The 13,067-nt window shown below is 46.7% G+C and overlaps 2 non-coding genes across 2 annotated transcripts; one reads left to right on the top strand and one right to left on the bottom strand.

Annotated features, from left to right (window-relative positions):
* Window positions 1-1,548: 1,548 nt before the first annotated feature.
* LOC121285668 lies at window positions 1,549-1,712 on the bottom strand. The gene has a single exon (XR_005944740.1). It is a non-coding gene; the product is annotated as a U1 spliceosomal RNA (small nuclear RNA).
* Window positions 1,713-8,586: 6,874 nt separating this feature from the next.
* Window positions 8,587-8,693, top strand: LOC121285766. The gene has a single exon (XR_005944778.1). It is a non-coding gene; the product is annotated as a U6 spliceosomal RNA (small nuclear RNA).
* Window positions 8,694-13,067: the final 4,374 nt, after the last annotated feature.

Consider the following 13,067-nt stretch of genomic DNA (forward strand, 5'->3'; position numbering starts at 1 on the left):
TTGCTCAGTGCTAAAGGCCTACAAAAGAGGACAGCCACCCAGTGCCACAAGAGGATGAATGATCTCCTTTATTTTACCAGGGTAAGTCACTCTTCTCATCACTCTCAACTCAAACACTCACAAACCCATCACACATTCACAGGGATCTCACTCACTGCCAATTCAAGGGATATCACCATTCATACCCTCACAGACACCTTCATTGTCCTCATCCTGCCCATGGAACCGTTCATTACCCACACATGACAGGCATACTTATCATCTGGCCTGGCAGGCATCCTGCTTACACTATCTATATCTCTATTCATGCAGGACCAGCTGGCACATAGCAAGAGGCGAAGGTCACAGACTGATGGAGGAATGCCTGAGATCAAGATCCTCACAGACTTTGAAAATAGAGCCATCCAGCTGGCTGGTGAGGATCTGGACCATTCCTGTGCTGACTGTGAGGTCGGCGCTGCTGTACCAAGTAAGGATCCAGCAGTGCAACGTTCATCAGACAACCATGCGGTGAGTGATGTGTCCTGTTTCACAGGCCACTGCCATGCACTAATTGTCTCTCATTCCTTTCGCTGGCACATCTGGGAAACTACTGATGGAGTCCATGATCCAGGGCCTCCAACCAAGCCCTAATGAAACCTCAGAAGAAGAACCGAAGGTACCTTAATTGAAGACCCATCACAGTGCTCACCCACACCATCAACCAGCGCAGAGACACATACCCCAGTGGGACCTAGGTTTAGAGTAGCCTTGGGATCACAATCTGGTGAGCACATCACAGTGTCTGATCCACAGCAGGCGGCAGCAGCGACTTGCCAGGTGTCTGGCACTTGGAGGGCTGTTGGTGACCAGAGATCTGCTAAGTCCAAGTTAGATGATGAGCCTCTGGACTCGGTCATGTCTCCCCTGCTGGAGCTGCAAAGACAAGCTCAGGAACATCAGGAAGGGATGTCCGCTGCACCCCTCAGATTGCAGGGCACGATGGAGGAGTTTGTCTGCCTTCAGGCTGAGGTGGTAGCGCCAGCATGCCAACACATCAAATTCAATACTGGTAGGTTGGCAGCTGCCATGGAGAACTTGGTCCAGGACATCGTTCCTGCACTGCTGCGTAGGCTGAACTCCATCACTGAAGCCTTAGTTTGTCTCCAAAAATGTATATGTGAGAGGGGTGCCGGGCAACTCAATCTTACTCCAGCTACCCCTTCTCCTCAAGGAGTCAGCCAGGGTCCCTTAGACACCGATCAGGTGTAAGACCAGCAGGTGCATACCCCAAGGACATCCATCCAGGTGAGGCCAGGAGTATCTGGCCCATCTGAATCCCCTCTTCCTGTGATCCAAGCAGCTCCAGCTCCACAGGCCAAGGGGACGCCATTGCCACACAGCAGGACCCCAAAAGCAGGCCAGGTGCCCTCCAGTGGACACCCACCAAGATCATCTAAGACAGGGCATAGCAGTAAGCAGGCTGCCTCTGCTGTGGATGTCGGGGGAGCACCAAGACATAGCAGCAGAGCTAGGTAGAGGATGTATCTATTTTCTTTGAATTTGAAATCGGGGAGAGCGCGAACACAGTCCCCCACTACCACAAATTTTGCAGTCAAGTATCCCGCATTTGGGGACATCGCAGGCATCAGCACACCCGAAATGCAATGGGATAGCCTCGTCCTGGGAGAACAACCTTCATGATCATTATCTCTCCACTGCCAGGTAAGTCGCTAGGTAGAAGATGTAACTCTTTCGAGTACACACATGTTTCCATCTGTTCCTATTCAGATGAAGTTACATTGTTTCATAGCTTGCCATTGTGAGATTTGAACTCTTGATCTTGGGGTTACAAACGCAGTACCATAACCACTTGGCTATTTAGGCCAAGACAAACTTGCACAGCCTGGGCACAGGTGCTAATCACTTGTCCATAATGTTCACTATTGTAATTAAGCTCCCAGGAATGTCTTTCTGCCTGTGGCTCCTTGTTCTGATGAGCAGTGGCTACCACCTCATCAGCATCTGTGACCAGTGATGCTGAGCTCCTGAAGGGGTCAGGTGCTGAAGGCTGACAAAGGATCAGGTGCATTTAAAGTTTCACATCTGCATCTCCATGATGTGACATGGAGCGAGCTGCCCTCAACCAGACAGGGGCCAGACATTCACAGAGGCTTTGTGAAGGTCTATGGAGTGTCCTCACTGCATGTCATCATCATCCTCTTGTAGTCAAGCGACTATTAGGGCCTCCACTGCGACTCCATGGCAGGAGCATTATCGCAGGGGTATGCGGGCTGCCATCAGCCAGACTGGAGTCAAACATTTACAGATGCAATGTGAGGATTTATGGTGTCTCCTCACTGCATGTCATCTTCATCCTCCACAAATCTAGCAGCTTTGAGAGCCATCTGAGGACCCCTATCTCATCTGGCCTCATCGACATCATCCTCACCTTCGAGGACCTTATCACCCTCTTCCCCACTGATGTCCTCATCATCGGAGGAGTCGTCCAACGCCTCCATCTCCTCCTCAGCCAACCCCCCTCCCCATTGCAGCGCCAGGCTGTAAAGGGCGCAGCAAACGACAATGATGTGTGACACCCTCCGTGGACTATAGTTCAGGGCTCCAGCAGACCGGTTCAGGCACCAGAACCTCATTTTCACCAGCCAGATGGTTTGCTCCACCAATGTGTGAGTTGCACCATGAGCCTCATTATACCTTCACTCTGCTGCAGTCTGAGGCAGATGCATAGGTGTCATCAGCCATGCCCTCTGCAGGAAGCCCTTGTCCCCAAGGAGCTTCTGTGGACCCTGGAAGATGTCAGGGATCTGAGACCAACTGAGGATGTAGGAGACATGAATACTCCTTGGGAACCATGCGCAGAACTGCAGGAGGCGTTTGTTGTCGTACATCAGCTGAACATTGCAGTGAATGGAAATCCTTGCATTTGACACAGTTGACTGCTTGTAGCAATGGAGATCTGACCACCATGTGAGTGCAGTCGACGACACCCAGAGGCTTGAGATCTGGGCAAACCCCAACTCTCTTGGTCCTGGACGAAATGCACAAAGATGTGTGCCTTTGCTAAAATGACATCTGTGACCGCAAGGATGCATTTGTGGGTGGAGGCTTGTGATATCCCATAGAGGTCACTTGTGGAGCCCTGAAAGGAGCCACTGGTATAGAAACTGAGCACTGCAGTCACTCCTATGGCAACTGGCAGTGGATGACCTCCATGGCCCCATAGCACCAAATCCTACAATAGATGATAGATGTGACCAATCAATTCCGTAGGCGATCCTAGACTGGATCTTGCAGGAATAAAAGTCGGTGCCTATAGACCCTCGATCTAGCTAGAAGCTGACTAGTGATGGCTCACAGTGGCTCTCCAGCGGCATGAGCAGCCCCTCCTTCCTGAAAGTGCTGCTCCTCCTTCTGCCCAGCCAGATGCCTCCGTCGTTCTCTTCTCCTTTGCCTCCACTCTCTGTACACCATGAGGCTTACAGCCAGACTAGGCTCCATGCTCCTGATGTACTCCTCCTGCAGAATGAAAGAGAGAGAGATGTGTGGGTTAGCATGTGTGCTCTAAGAACCTCTCTTGGTTACGTCTGTAGGCCCTTTAATGCATCCCAGAGAGTACTAGCCACCAGTTGGATGGCCAGAGATTAGTACGCTGCATGGCTGCCTGAGACCCCACCTACCTCTGCCCCACTTCACCTGACCGATTGGCAGCAGCTTCACCCATTGGACTGCATGCTGTGCTCTCAACTTGGTCGCCGGCATTCTCCTAACCCGTGCTGGAAGGCTGCACTGTTAGCTTGAACCACGGGGGAGAGTGGTCCAAAATGGGATTTCAAGGGGCTGTGAATCCTCCATCAATGATTGCTCCATGGCTAGCTTCAGCAAGGAGATTGTACAACATGCCCAGTCATCCAACTGTTCTGCAGTCCGCTAAAATGCTCATTAGTTTGCAGTCTGTGTCCAAGGGGTGAAAAGTTCAGGAGCATTTGGTGGCACTTTCATGCCTCTGAATTATTTGAATGGGCAGGTAAGCGAGAGGCCCGACTCCAAGCATAGCAATGTGGCTGTGTCTGAACTGTGTCAGCTGGAGTGGTCATTTTATAATAGGGTTCCCTAATGCGTGGCCGTTTCTCTCCCCCCATCCCGCATGTGCTTGTGCATTACCATCAACCACAGGGCAGTCTTTTCACTCTCCCATCCAAGTCATTTCAACCACAGGTCAGCTCTTTCACCCACCCCCACAACTTGCTTCAACCGCAGGACAGCCCTTGCCCCAGCACCACACTGTCAGCCAGCCGGGAAAAAGCAACTTACCTGTGCCCTCGCCTGAATGTGCAGTGCCTCAGCCTTGAAGTCCAACAGGAGACTTGGCGAGCGCTGCACAACGTTACTGTGCACTCACCTCGGAATTCCCCTCGGAGTGTAACCCAGCAGGTGCACGCCTTAAATATACTGTTGTGAAATACGTCAGCACGCAATCATGCTGCTGTGCTCGGATATACCAGTGTAGGGGGATGATTCTGGCAAGCTGGGCTTATAGTGATATGCAGGTATATTACAATGAGTTTCCTGACACCCGAAGATGGGAAACGGAACCTGCCATTGACGGGCAGAATGAACGATTGCAAATTGGTTTCAAACCGATTTTTGGCCTTGTCGCTATATTGTCCGCTCACACCGGCAAACACACCCGACACCAGCGGGTATGGAAAATTCCGCCCTCTATTTCTCTCAACACAAATAATGCCTGATCATCTGAAAGGGGGGTGGTTGGACTCTCTGTTGCTGGAGATAGCCATTGGCCGGGACTTCTGTGGCAGGAATGTTCCTTGTAAGTTATCAACTCAAGCATGAGGAGTTATGAATAGAACTGAATACTATGCAATCATCAGCAAACATGCCCACATTTGACCTTGTGATGGAGGGAAAGTCATTGATGAAGCAGTTGAAGATGGTTGGGCCTCGGACATTGCTCTCAGGAACTCCTGCAACGATATACTGCAGCTGAGATGATTGTCCTCCAAGAATCATCTTCCTTTTTGCTGGGAATAGCTCCAGCCAGTGGACAGTTTCCTCCCCTGACACTTATTGAATTCAATTTTGTAAGGGCTCCTTGATGCCCACACTCAGTCAGATGTAATAAGGGCAGCCACTCTCACCTCACCTGTGGAATTCAACTCTTTTGTCCATGTTTGGGCCAAGGTTGTAATGAGTCTGAAGTTGAGTGGTCCAGGCAGAACACAAACTGAGCATCAGTGACTAGGTTAATGTTGTGTAAGTGCCGCTTGATAGCATTGTCGACAGCCCCTTCCATCACTTTGCTGTTAGGCTGATTGGGCAGTAACTGGCCAGATTGGAATTGTCCAGCATTTTGTGTACAGGGCACACCTAGTCACTTTGTCAGGTAGTTGCCAGTGCTGTGCTGGAATAGCTTGGCTATAAACACAGCCTGTGCTGGAGCATTAGTCTTCAGCACTACAACTAAAATATTGTCAGGGCCCATTGCCTTTTCTATATACGGTGCACTCAATCATTTATTAACTTTGCCTAGAGTGAAGCAATTGAATTGAAGACTGACTTCTGTGATGAAAGGGCCCTCAGGAAGAGGCCAAGATGAACCATTTGATCAGCACTTCTGGCTGAGGATGGTTGCAAATGCTTCAACTTTGCCTTGTAATCACGTACTGGTTTCAGCGTCATTGAGGATGATGATGTTCGTGGAGCCTCCCTGGTCCAGATGGTTGTTTAATTATCTACCACCATTCACAACTCAATGTAACAGAATTGCAGAGTTTTGATATGATGCATTGGTTGTGGGATCACTTAGCTCTGTCTAAACCATTCTATTTTCCACAGTTTAGCATGCTTGTAGTCCTGTGTTGTAGCTTCACCAGGTTAGCACCTAATTTTTAATTAGCCTGCTCCTTGCATGCTCTTCTGTACTCCTTAGTGAACCAAAGATACTCCCATGGCTTGATGGCAATGGTTTAGAGCAAGGTGTGTGGCAGGCCATGAGGTTGTGTGCTGTATACAATTTTGCTGCTGCTAATCGCCCATAATTCCTCACGGATGCCCAGTTTTGAGCTATTAGTTCTGTTTTAAATATATCCCACTTATAACGATGCTATTGTCTTAAAATAATACTGCACGTCCTCAATGTGAAGCAGAGGCTCCTATCAATACTATCATTGACAGATGCATCTACCACAGGTATATTTTTCAGGCAGGTAGTTTATTTTCCCTTGTTTGCTCTCTCACCACCTGCCCATAACTGCAGGTCCCTCCGTATCTCTGTATAATAACCTATTTTCCTTTCCTGTTATTGTGGCTAACATTTTATCAAATCTTCCTTCCCTTACCTAATATGGATTACACTCGGTACAGGGGTTTACTTTCCTTCAATGGTAGTCATAAAAATGAGCATTCTTTCCCTGTTTGTGGCTCAGTGTGGTTCATTTTCTCCGTATTTTGGTTATCCATCAGTTTGTGGAACTCCTTTAATTGTCCCTAGTGTTAACTCCTAACCTTGCATGCATTAAGGACCTCATCCCATCATTCATTCAATGTGTTAAAACATGCCGACAAGCATTAAGTCAAGTCACTTTGAGTTATTCAGCCCAAAATCACTTAATGGTTCATTTATTATTTGGTAAACCAACACTCCCTGTGGTTTAGCATGTATTAATTCACAAGTGGTTTTGGGTGCTTGTATGTGGCTGTTGTCATAGAAACAATGATGTCTTGGGAGATATTAGTAAAATATCTTTGGAACTTTCTGTTGTTCGGCATCGCTTAAATAATAAAATATTAATTTTAAATGATATAATGAAAAGCACTGTGAAGAAAGACCATTCAAATAACTTATTTTTATAGGAAAGACAAGGGACAGCTTACTGAATAAAGCCCATAGTTTAAATTTTTCAGTACTTTTCTATATAAATGAACACAATTGTTCCATGTAAAATTTACAAGCAAAGGAATAAATGCAAATTTGAAATAAATCAACAGAATCAACTGTGCTATAGTGCATAGATCTTTGAAGGATGTCTGATGCCAATTATTAAATGAGAAAAGCAGTATCAGTGGTTTGTTTAGGACTTGGCATGCATAAAATCATGTTTGCTATGAGATTGTAAATGGGCTCTGTGCGTAATGCCATCCCACAGCCTGATGCCAATGTTTTTCTTTCTCTGTTGATACTTCTTGCCAAGCCCTAAAGCTTTCACCCTTTGTGTTTGTACTATGGCCTGTGTACCTTGGTCTTCAATTTTATTTTGTTCCTGATTTTGCATGAGTTCACTGCGGTCTGTGTTTAACGTTAACTGGACAAACAAGTTGTCGCAGATGCAGCTTCACAAGCTGCCAGATTGTCTCTCTTAATGATCACTGCCAAGATTTTGTTAAATGGCACAAGCACATTAAACTGAACTGAAATCTGGATTACACTTGATTTGGGCCACTATGTACTTAATATTCTTAGCTTAATTGCAACAGAGATCTGTTGAAAGATTTGTACAGTCTCACGCTGTACTTAAGCTGCGTACTACACATTTATGTGTTGAAGTTATGTCCCCTCTCACTCTCTCTTTGTAGCCAGATGGTTTTATCTACACAATTATCACACTACATAAGAACATAAGAACATAAGAAATAGGAGCAGGAGAAGGCCATCCAGCCCCTCAAGCCTGCTCTGCCATTCAATAAGATCGTGGCTAATCTGCCCCAGGCCTCAACTCCTCTTTCATGCCAGCTCCTCATAGCCCTCAACTCCCCAATATTTCAAAGATCTATCTACCTCCTTTTTAAATACTTTCAATGATCTAGCCTCCACAACTCTCTGGGGTAGGGAATTCCAAGATGCAAGATGCAGCAAATCAACACACGTGAAGTAAACTCACAATTTAAACTCAAGAGTTGTGACCATTTGTCAGTCTGTACATTAGGGCAAAAATTCCATGGCTATTTCCAACCTCCTGCTGAAACTTCAGTGGAAACCCCAGAGAAGCTATACTCCAAGTTTTCTGCTGATCTCGCACAGAAGTTAAATTGGGAGATTAGAAGAAACCTGCATAAATCCTAGACAAGTGCTTTTTTTTTCATCTCCTGATTCGTTCCAGGTATTTGATTGGTGTGATGATTTGCTTCAATTTTAGCCAGTGCAATCAAAACTGATTGTCAAGTTTTCAAGCCTGGCTGCTCTACAGGCCTTGGCATGGGCTTGGCCTAAATAGCCAAGTGGTTATGGTACTGGGCTTGTAACCCCAAGATCAAGAGTTCAAATCTCACAATGGCAAGCTATGAAACAATGTAACTTCATCTGAATAGGAACAGATGGAAACATGTTTGTACTCAAAAGAGTTACTCTGCAGGTTGCATCCCAACCTTGAAATCATAGTTGAAATCATTACATCCCTTGGGAGTGGATGGATTTCATTGGCTTTAGCTTGGCCTGAATAGCCAAGTGGTTATGGTACTGGGTTTGTAACCCCAAGATCAAAAGTTCAAAAATCTCACAATGGCAAACTATGAAACAATGCTGGTGCTGTAAAATGTGATTCTGGCTGTGTTGATATTCAGATTGATTTTGTGCTCGCTTTGGCAGCACATATACTAAAATTGGAACGATACAGAGAAGATTAGCATGGCCCCTGCGCAAGGATGACACGCAAATTCGTGAAGCGTTCCATAGGGCTTGGCCTAAATAGCCAAGTGGTTATGGTACTGGGTTTGTAACCCCAAGATCAAGAGTTCAAATCTCACAATGGCAAACTATGAAACAATGTAACTTCATCTGAAACAGATGGAAACGGGTTTGTACTTGAAAGAGTTACTAACCTTGCTGCCTATTAACATTGCCTACGGCCATACTAGTCTGAAAACACCCGATCTCGTCTGATCTCGGAAGCTAAGCAGACTCAGACCTGGTTAGTACTTTAGGCTTGGCCTAAATAGCCAAGTGGTTATGGTACTGGGTTTGTAACCCCAAAATCAAGAGTTCAAATCTCACAATGACAAACTATGAAACAATATAACTTCATCTGAATAGGAACAGATGGAAACGTGTTTGTACTCACAAGAGTTACAAGTCAATTCTTTAGGGCTTGGCCTAAATAGCCAAGTGGTTATGGTACTGGGCTTGTAACCCCAAGATCAAGAGTTCAAATCTCACAATGGCAAGCTATGAAACAATGTAACTTCATCTGAATAGGAACAGATGGAAACATGTTTGTACTCAAAAGAGTTACTCTGCAGGTTGCATCCCAACCTTGAAATCATAGTTGAAATCATTACATCCCTTGGGAGTGGATGGATTTCATTGGCTTTAGTCTTGTGGAGTCCGTGGACCATGTATACATAGGGTGTTGTAGGCTGCACTCCCTTTTTAGTTATTTGAAAAACCTTTTATTGATGTTTTGTTTGCACTTCAGCCCCACGCTCCTGATCTATGGGCACCCGGTGCGGAAGGGGGTCGGGAAGGAGGAGGACCTCCTCGTGAACCTGCTCCTGGGCCTGGCCAAGTTGGCCATTAACAGGTCCAGGCAGCGGGCGATCGACGGGGGAGTCCCGCCCGATTGTTTGTCCCTCTTCCGCGGCTACGTTCGCTGCCGGATGTCCCTGGAGAAGGAGCACGCGGTGTCTGCTGGCACTCTCGAGGCCTTCCGTGCTCGGTGGGCACCGCGGGGACTGGGGTGTTTTGTTGACCCCTTTAATCACATTTTGATTTAAAGTTTGTAAGTTTCCTTTAAAACTTTGTTCTTGGTTTTACAGCTGACCTGAATTAGGGGCTGTGCCTGATTTATCCCAATTTTGTTGATTTGGTTTTCATTTAAAAGATTATCAAGAGTTCAAATCTCACAATGGTAAACTATGAAACAATGTAACTTCATCTGAATAGGAACAGATGGAAATGGGTTTGTACTTGAAAGAGTTACAGGCCTTGGCAGGTCTTAGGGGAAACTTTTACATGGCTATACCACCTGCAAGTTCCCCTCCAGGCAACGCACAATCCTGATTTGGGACTAAATCACCGTTAATCCTGGAACTCCCTTCCTAACAGCACTGTGGGTGTACTTATGCCACATGGACTGCAGCGGTTCAAGAAGACAGCTCACCACCAGCTTCTCAAGGGCAGTTCGGGATGGGCAATAAATGCTGTATTTTTCCTGAACCAAGGATTCCCCTTCACCCTGGTTCACAGGCCCTCAACTGTGTCCATCCCAATTGCTGCACTTGTTCCCTCACCTCTTTCCCAGGACTCTCAGTGTTCCTCTTGTGCACACCTTCCACCCAGCCTCCAAATTCAATGATCATCTTCCACCATTTATGGCACCTCCAACAAAATGCAGCCACTAAGCACCTCTCCATTTTCTGTATTTCCAAGGGCAGTTCCCTCTGCAATGCCCTGGTCCACTTTTTAATCACCCCCAACACTGACTCCAAAGCAACATTCTACACAAGCAAAGGAAATGTCACAGTGCCCTCTCACTTCCTCCCTTCCTATCCAGGGCTCCACACAATCCTTATAGGTGAAACAGTGATTTACTTGCACTTCTTCTATCTTAGTATATTATATTCACCCCTCATGGTGCAATCTATATATATTGGGGAGACTAAATGCAGAATAGGTGGTTGCTTTGCTAAACAATTCCATTCAATCTTCATGCGAGACCCTGAGCTTCTGTCCACTTGTCATTTTAATTCTCCCCGGCACCCAACTCTGACCTCTCTGTCCTCAACCTCCTACACTGTTTTAATTAAGTCCATTGTATGCTTGAGGAGCAGCACCTCATCTTGCAATTAGACAGTTTATAGCCTGCCAAACTCAACTTTAAATAATAAGCAAGGGCTCTATTTACTAGGAAAGCCAATACTGGCAATGCTTCTACTGTAATCGTTTATACCTCCTCAAGAGTCATCTCTTGATTCTTTACGTGTCCCATTCCCAACCACTTTGGCGTTGCACTATCATCCTTTAAGTGTTGGCTCTTGCTATGTTCTTTCCTCCCTCTTCCATTTCCTGGCTCTGTACTCATTTACAAATAGTTCCATCTCTTTAATTCTACTTGTTCTGGTGAAATATCATTAACCTGAAACATCAGCCGGGATTTTCTGCTCCCGGTTGCGATAAGCATCATGGAGGGCGTGAGTGGAAAATCTCGCAAGATCACAAAAATCAGTTTTACTTTGTTGTAAAACTATTTTGCAAGCGTCCACTCCTGCTATCAATGGTGGGTCGCATTTCCATAGATTTGCATATATTTATAAACCCAGCTTGCTGGAATCATCTCCCCAAACTGGATCATGAGTCCACCACGGCGTGCAATCGCGCTGACGTGTTTCACAGCAGTACATAAGCGGTGTGCACTTGGCGACCTGCAGTTTGCTTCTCAATTCGAGGGCTGTTCACCTGCTTTGTTCCGGGCAGCGCTCAGGATATTCAGTGCTAGGCTTTGCAGCAAAACATCGGTTTCAGGTGGGACTAACTTGAAAGTCTCAACCCACCAGCCAGCAGTATGGCGGGGGGGTGTCTTTTCAATGCCTTCAGGCAAGGCTTGCTTGGCAAAAGGGGGGAATCCCAGGGTGTGTGTGGGGGTACATGTTTAACAGTGCAAGTGGCCTCACTATGTTAAGAGCTGAGGTGGACACTGGGCATATGCTCCTCCACCTCAGAATGTCCATGGGCTAACTAATGGAGATGCACCATAAGAACAATGGGACCAAGGGATACAGGAGGAGGACTGAGGGGTCTGTAAGGGAGGGTAATATTAACATTCACTTCCTCGGTGACAAATGAGTTGGGGGGAGTTGCACAAGGAGGGTCCAAGCTAGTCTGGCAGTGAAAGCTCACCACCACCATCTTCCTATCTGCCAGGATTGTGCAGACAAAAGGTATAATGAGAACAAACCCTGCTGCTGAATGCTCTGCAGGTGCTTTGGATGCCAGCTGACTGCACTGGGGTCGAGGGGGTGTCAGGAGATTCAATTAAAGAGCCACCCAATTGAACTGTGCAGAGCAGACAGGCACAGCTGAAAGATGTTAGTGGTCTGTCATTGACATTGCAGGGAATCATCAAAGTGAAGCAATGACGCGCATTCATGCGACACTAATCACACAAAGTGATAGTAACTGATCTCCTGGGTTTAACTCCTTGCTTGCAGCCTGGCATTTCCTCAGAACAATGATGAACTAACTGTAATTGGGCGCCTTGATGAGCTTTTGAAGCATGTTTCAGTAGTGGCACCGGAGGTACCCAGAAGACAAACCACAGGCCGCCCTCAACATATTGAATAGCCTGTTAAAAATTGACACTTATGTATACTTCAAACACTGCAGCATTACAGTGCTGCGTATGAGGATGCCAACGCCTGGGCTGAGCACATCCAGGCACCTGGCCAAAGCAATCTCATAGCAGTTGCTTATGATTAGAGGGAGGGGAAGCACATTTGTACGCACCCCACATTGTAGATCGTTTCTGTGTGAGTAGATGGCAACACAGGAACCAGGACTGTGAATCCATAATCGCTCACGAGTCATTATCATAAAGACTGTGACTGCAGACAAGCCCTGGCTTTTGCCCGTTTCTCATTGATGCTGCAGAGAGGAGGCCATCAGGAAGATGGAGCCTGGGTGTATTGCTGCTGCATAATTGCAGATAGGAATGAGAAAAGAAGGAGAAGATTGCGATGGAGGAGGCTAGCTTGCCAAAGGGAAGAGTAAAATCCTCAAGACTAAGGCTCAGCAGGGCCCACTCCAGATGCAGAGGATGTGGAGAGCAGAAATGTTGTGCATAGGTACCTTGATAGAGCCGGGGTGTACAGACGTTGCCTGTCATTTCTGCCAATCTGACCAAAAACCAGCATCGCCGACACTGCCGCAAATTCAGGGATCTGGTAAGTCATAGTTGCCACATTCTCCATAAATTGGCGCCACATAGACTTGGTGGACATCCATTGCCAGTGGCCTTTGGCTCCTCCCAGGGCTCAGCTGGGGACATCTGTGGGATCTCTCAGGCATCCACACACAAATACATACAAGAGGTCACAGGCACCTTTTTTAACAAGGCCCA

Source organism: Carcharodon carcharias, chromosome 1 (genome assembly GCF_017639515.1).
Source record: "Carcharodon carcharias isolate sCarCar2 chromosome 1, sCarCar2.pri, whole genome shotgun sequence".
Taxonomy (NCBI): domain Eukaryota; kingdom Metazoa; phylum Chordata; class Chondrichthyes; order Lamniformes; family Lamnidae; genus Carcharodon; species Carcharodon carcharias.